The sequence below is a fragment of the Otolemur garnettii genome, unplaced genomic scaffold (genome assembly GCF_000181295.1).
Source record: "Otolemur garnettii isolate 467f Iridium unplaced genomic scaffold, OtoGar3 scaffold00305, whole genome shotgun sequence".
Classification (NCBI taxonomy): Eukaryota; Metazoa; Chordata; class Mammalia; order Primates; family Galagidae; genus Otolemur; species Otolemur garnettii.
In genome coordinates, this window is record NW_003852700.1 from 327712 (window position 1) to 334628 (window position 6917).

The window sequence follows — 6917 nt, forward strand, 5'->3', positions numbered from 1 at the left end:
CATCCCAGTTAAGTCTTTCTACTTAAAGACCTGGGAAGGAGGTCTGTGGTTTTAAAGAATTTAGGTCTCTCACCTAAAGTTAAGACTCCATCAAACATGCTCAGTGCCTGTAGCTCAAGCTGCTAGTGTGCCAGCCACATACACAGAGCTGGAGGGTTCAAATCCAGCCTGGGCCTGCCAAACAATAACTGCAACCAAAAAATAGCCAGGCGTTGTGGTAAACGAGTGTGGTCCAGCTTCTTGGTAGGCCAAGACAAGAAAATCACTTAAGCCCAGGAGTTGGAGGTTGTTGTGAGCTGTGACGCCAGGGCACTTTACCCACGGCAAAAGCTTGAGTCTGTCTCAAAAGTAAATGAAGACTTCATCTAACAATTGGATAGGTGATGATGTCCCACGAAACCACTCATTTGGTGACTCAAAGAAAAGAACTGGTAGACAAAATGATTTGATTGAAAAGGGGGACTGAGACTCTGTTAGGCACATAGCTGCCACCCATGTTTATTGAGCTCCTTATAAACTTATCCAATAGAGTTTAAAAATGACAGAAAGAAGCAAAACAAGGAGAGATGTTAAAACTGCCATTAAAAACTCCAAATCAGCACAAACCTGCTGAACACAAGCACAGTTAAAAAAGGCATTTTTACTTCAGCCTTTTTTTTTTTTTTTTTTTGTACAAAAGGTCTTTATTGGTGGGGGAGGGAGGCTGCAGAGCAGCACCAAAGAGGAGATAAGAGAAGAGAAAAGAGGGGAGAGAGATAAGGGGAGAGTCGGGAAGAGAAGAGAGAGAGAGCAGAGGAGAAAGGTGGGGCGAGGGGGAGGGAGCTTTACTTCAGCCTTAACCACAAAAGCGGCAGGATGTCTGTTCCTCTTTGCCCATTTCCTTTAAGCTATAACTGACTACTGTTGTGTAAATGTGGGGAGGGAAACAGAACAGGATCCAGCAGCCTGCTCCCTCAGCAATTTTGAGGGTATTCTCTTGTATCTCCAGCTACAACCTGGCGAAACCCACCAGCTATCTTATCTATAAACATGTAACTTTCTGCTTTTAGGCCTACCTAGGCATATTCCCAGAATAAGAAGCTTAGAGTCACATCCCTCAGAGAGCACTTGAGAATAAACTACCATGCTTAGGCATAGGGGGCTGTACCCCTTCAGATAGACCAGCTGGAAAACACTAAAAGAAATAAACAAGGGAACAGAGGGACTTTAGAGTACACTGTGTGTTTGTATTTTACCTTCCATTTTTCAGAGGTATAGGAGAGGGAAACGAAGACCTTGGATATCCAGGTAGAGCAGAGGGGTGGCTCTAGTGTTATTAACATCAGCTTCTTCTTCTTCTTTTTTTTTTTTTGTAGAGACAGAGTCTTTATTGCCCTCGGTATAGAGTGCCCTGGCGTCACGCACCTCACAGCAACCTCCAATTCCTGGGCTTAGGCAATTCTCTTGCCTCAGCCTCCCGAGTAGCTGGGACTACAGGCACCCAACACAATGCCCAGCTATTTTTTTTTCCTTGCAATTTGGCCAGGGCCGGGTTTGAACTCACCACCCTCAGTATATGGGGCCAGTGCCCTACCCACTGAGCCACAGGCACTGCCCAAACATCAGCTTCTTTACTGTGACAGAGAGACAGTTACCCAACAATCAGCCTTCCCAGCATTTGAAACCGCACCTCCTTCTGAAGCTGCAGTGTGTCCATCAGACTGGAGGAGTTCCAGGGAGTCAGTGGTGGTTCAGGGATGTCACAGGGTCTAGGTGAGTATGATCCCCTGTCTCCAGGAGAGGGCAATGTCACTTCCAGTGCATCTCCCTAGTACTGAGGCAATAGTCCCAGCAGACTCCCCGTCCTGATTCATTCCGTACTCTAGGAACCCATAGTGATAGTGAAGGAAGGGCTTGGGCCTGGTGTCTTCTTGCCTGACCCTACAGAGTCTCTGGGCTGACGATCTTCTTCCCTAGTGGTAGCAACCATTTCAAAAGCTTCCTTCTGATCTTGGTGCCTGATCCTGGCCTGGCTTTTTCTTGCTGTCTCTTCCTCCAGATTCTTCTTACCAAGACCTTAAAAATCTGGTTAATGTTCTGCTTGTGGAGCCTGAGGTCCCTTTGTAAGCTTTTGAAGATAAGGCCCAACTGGGAGATGATGGGTATGTGCAAAACAAACAAGAGGAAATGGAGCAGGGGTAGCTAAGGAGCTAGATTACCTGAAAAGCAGAGCAAGAGACCTGTAGGTATAATAAGTAATGTGCAGCAGGCAGCATGAATTCTTTTTTTTCTGTGAGACAGAGTCTCACTCTGTCACCCTTGGTAGAGTGCCATACTATCATAGCTCACAGCAACCTCAAACTCTTGGGCTCTAGCGATTCTCTTGCTTCAGCCTCCCAAGTAGCTGGGACTACAAGAACTTGCCACATCTGGTTATTTTATGGTTGTAGTTGTCATTGTTATTTGGCAGGCCCAGAATGGGCTTGAACCCACCACCTTTGGTGTATGTGGTGGGTGCCCTAACCAGTGAGCTACAGATGCTGAGCCAGCAGTGTGAATTCATAATGTCTGTTGTTCCATTAGCTTATCTTGCTGAAATGTATACTTTAGTCCCAGAGTTTGGCACTAAAATGTAACATATATTGGGCGGTGCCTGTGGCTCAAAGGACTAGGGTGCCGGCCCCATATGCCCAAGGTGGCAGGTTCAAACCCAGCCCCATGTAAAAACTGAAAGAAAAAAAAAAGATAAATAAAAAAAATGTCACATACAAGGAAGAGATGTCAGGTGTGTGTTCCCTGATTTTTGGTTCCAGGTCTTAAAGAATGGTTACTGGTACCAAGACAGTGGAACAAATGAGCAGAACAAGTAGATAAAAGTGTGCAAAAGGTCAAAATTCATTAAAAGACAGTACACTCCAGAGACATCTACCTTCTCAAGTGGAGAAGACCCTGAGTTTAGTGACATTTTTCCCATTTATGCTGATTTTCCAAAGCTATAGTAAGTGATAGGGGGTAAAATATTTATTATATTTCCTGGAAAGGGAGAAAACTTCCTGAATGGAGAGTCCTCCCATTTCTATCCCTTATAAAGCAATTTTTAGAAGCTGTCATAGTACTTGTAAACTGTGACAAAAGTGTTGACAATTTTACTGTGTTAATGAGAATGGGTCACTTGTAGCATGCTGTAAGATCCCTTTTTGTGGGCTTGGCCATATCTCCACATTGTGTCCTCTCCACTTCTGAGACTCGTTTTTGTAGAGCAAACATCAGTTCAGTTTTTGGAAGCCTTCTCAAAATGGTCTTCTTTCTTGACAGCCCACTCTGGTACTTTTGTTCCTCTTATTATGGACAAGGGATTGCCTAGAGTCATCTATCTGCCTCTGTCTCTCCTTCACCCTACCTAACAGAATAAACACAACGTTAAGACATGACTGACATTTAAAGTATTTCTTCTGTATGAATTATGATTAGAAAAGCATGAGAAATAGTTACAGACATCGTCATGTCCTTCACATATAGAATTTCTCTGAATTGTGTGATTCATGAATGTGTAAATACTGGTGATACAATAAAACGTCTTCACATTTGTAGGGGTTTCTCTATCCTAAATTTGTCATATATAAAATGGTTTGAGCAGAAGTTATACCCTTTCGCATTCTTCACTTTATAGCATTTCTCTTAAACATGAATTCTTCTGTGTACAGAAAACTGTGACTACTGGCATAAAGCTTCACCACACCTTCATAATGTGATGACTTTTCTGTGGCCTGATTTCTCTTATGTTACTAAGGGCCAGGGACCAGTTACAACCTTTGCCATAGTGCTTGCTTGGGCAGCACATATACAAAAATTGGAATGATACAGAGAAGATTAGCATGGCCCCTGTGTAAGAATGACATGCACATTCGTGAAGTGTGCCATATTTTTGACACACCTTTTGGGGACAAGACACAAGTATAAGACAGACTTTACCTAACAAGTGAAATCAGTGTAACTTGGTTTCTTGTACACTCAATGAATCACCAACAATTAAAAAAAATCAAAATCCCTATCATATTATTCACATTGTAAGATTTCGCTCCAGTATGAATTTCCCTAAATGTAGTAAGTTTTGACTGCTGATTTAAGTGCAATGCCACACTGTTCACATTTATAGAATTTCTCTCCAGTGTAAATTATTTTATGCTTAGTAAGTTATGAGCACCAAGTAAAGGTACTAGCACAATCTTTACATTAGTAGGATGTCTATGTTGTATGATTTTTTTTTTATGGGCAGTTTGGTTTCAACCTGAGTTAAAGGGTGTGCCTGTTCATATTTATAAGTTTTATCCAGAATGAATATTTTTACGTTTAGAAAGATTTGAGTTCTGGTTAAAGGATTTGCAACATTGTTGACATTCATAAGGTTTCTCTCCAGAACATGAATTCTTTTATGTACAGAGGGATATGAGGAATTGTTAAAGCATTTGCCACATTCTTCACATTTGAAGGGTTTCTCTCCAGAATGAATTCTTTTATGTCTGCAAAGACATGAGTATAGGTTGAAGGCTTTTCCACATTTCTTCACATTTGTTATGATATCAATACCATGTGCTAACCAATTATACCACAGGAACACTTCATTCTTCACACTTGTATGGTTTCTCCCCGGAATGAATTTTTTTATGCAGAGAAAGAGTTGAGTAAGTACTGAAGGCTTTGTGACATACTTCAGATTTGTAGGGTTTCTCTCCAGAATGAATTCTTTTATGTACCAAAAAGGTTGAGTAATTTTTAAAGGATTTGGCACATTCTTCACATTTGTATGGTTTCTCTCCAGAATGAATTCTTTTATGTTGAGAAAGGTGTGAAGACTAGTTAAAGGATTTACCACATTCTTGACATTTGTATGGTTTCTCCCCAGAATGAATTATTTTATGTACAGAAAGATTTGAGTAATGGTTAAAGGCTTTGCCACATTCTTCACATTTGTAGGGTTTCTCTCCATTATAAATTGTCTTATGGTTAGAATATTTTGAGCTGTTGCTAAGACACTTGTGATCATTCTTGCAGTGGTAGATTTTCTCTCCAGTATGAAGTCCCCTGTGCTTAGACAAGCTTGAGCAAGATTTAAAGACTTTGCAACATTCTTTATATTTGTACTGTTTTTCCACAAAATGACTTATGTTTACCAAAGTTTGAACATAGGTTTAAGGCTTTCCTGTGGTTTTCACACTCAAAAGTTTTCTCCCCGATATATATCATCTTATGTCTACTTATACTTAATAATTTTGTCAAAATCTTGAAACCTTTACTGCATTGGTAGATTTTACCATGCATAGCTGTTAAACATTCATCCAGACCATCAGAACATACTTTCTGCTGCTCACACTCATGCACCTGATCCTATTAGTTTATTGAGTTTAAATTCTCAGGGCCATCGTTTTGATATCTTCTCAGCATTATCTTTGGTAATAAAATGTTTGCAGCCAACATTTCTGAATTGTCCTGGATAGAATGATTGGATGTAACTGAAAGAAATATACAGAATACAAAGTTATGCCACTGAGTTATTGTCATAATTGAATAAATAAACATTACAAATATTTTCTGTACAATTATGCCAAGCACAGTAGCAGTATGCACACATGCCATAATTTTTTTGAGATAGATATATGTAAGAATTATATACTGCCCTTTGGGAATGATAAAATACAAGTAAGAATTTTTAGCCCACCCTGTGACCACAATGTGAAGAGGCATACACAGGCTGGGTGCAGTGGTTGGTTTTTATAAACCTAGGACTCTGGGAGTTTGAGTGGGTGGATGGCTTGAACATAGGCATTGGACAACATTCTGAGCCAGTGAAATCCTGTCTGTACCAAAAACAGAAAAAATTAGTTGAATATGTGGCAGACACCTGCAATCCTAGCAACTCAGGAAGTTGAGGCAAGAGTATCTTTTGAGCCCAGGTAATTGAGGTTGCTATTAACTATGATACCACTGCACCCTATCCAGGATGACAGAAACTGTGCTTCTGAAATAAATAAATATATAAAATCAGGGGAAAAAATAATGAGAAAAGAACCACAGATATTCCCCTATCTGAAAACAGCATGGTGCATACAAAAGTAAACTGTTTCCTCAAAAGAAAAATATTCACACCTGCATTAATTCTACTGGCTTTTCAGGGCTTTTCTAAAGATAAGTTATATCTCCCAGGAATGAGAGTGTTGAAGGGAATGGTACTATAGTTTATAAAACAGACTGGGGGTGCTGAAACAAAAGGTAAAATATTGTTACTGCACCAGAGAAACTCCAATACAACAGACAAATTCAGGTCTAGCAAGCGATTACAAGCTCTTAGGAGGAAATGTGGGGAAAATGCTTCAGCTAGAAAGTATCCACGCAATTCCACAGGCAAAACACTTGTAGAATGTAAATGAAGTTCCCCAAGTCTTGAGTATAATTTGTATCAGAATTCTGTAAGACAGGCTCTGCGCCTGTGGCTCAAGTGGCTAAGGCGCCAGCCACATACACCTAAGGTGGTGGGTTCGAATCCAGCCCAGGCTCACCAAACAACAATGATGGCTGCAACCCAAAAATAGCTGGGCGTTGTGGTGGGCGCCTGTGGTCCCAGCTACTTGGGAGGAGGAGGCAGGAGACTCACTTGAGCCCAGGAGTTGGAGGTTGCTGTGAGCTTTGATGCCACCAACACTCTACCCGGGGGACAGCTTGAGGCTCTGTCTCAAAAAAAAAAAAAAAGAATTCTGTAAGACAAAGCCATATCATGGATTTTCTGAAATATACCTTTTCTGATGCTCAAAAATCAGTGAAAGATTACAAAATGTACAAAATATTAAGGTAACATAACCCAAAGAATCAAAATAAATAATATGGAATCAACCATAAAAAATAGAGATGTGTAAATTACCTAAGAATTTTACCTTCAGGATGGT

At 40.6% G+C, this 6917-nt stretch overlaps 1 protein-coding gene and 1 non-coding gene across 2 annotated transcripts in view; both read left to right on the forward strand.

Moving 5' to 3' along the window:
* The window catches only part of LOC111722664 (protein ZNF738-like), a 103726-nt gene that overhangs the window by 51496 nt on the left and 45313 nt on the right, over positions 1–6917 (forward strand). The window lies entirely within an intron of this gene.
* Positions 3800–3906, forward strand: LOC111722667. The gene has a single exon (XR_002771384.1). It is a non-coding gene; the product is annotated as a U6 spliceosomal RNA (small nuclear RNA).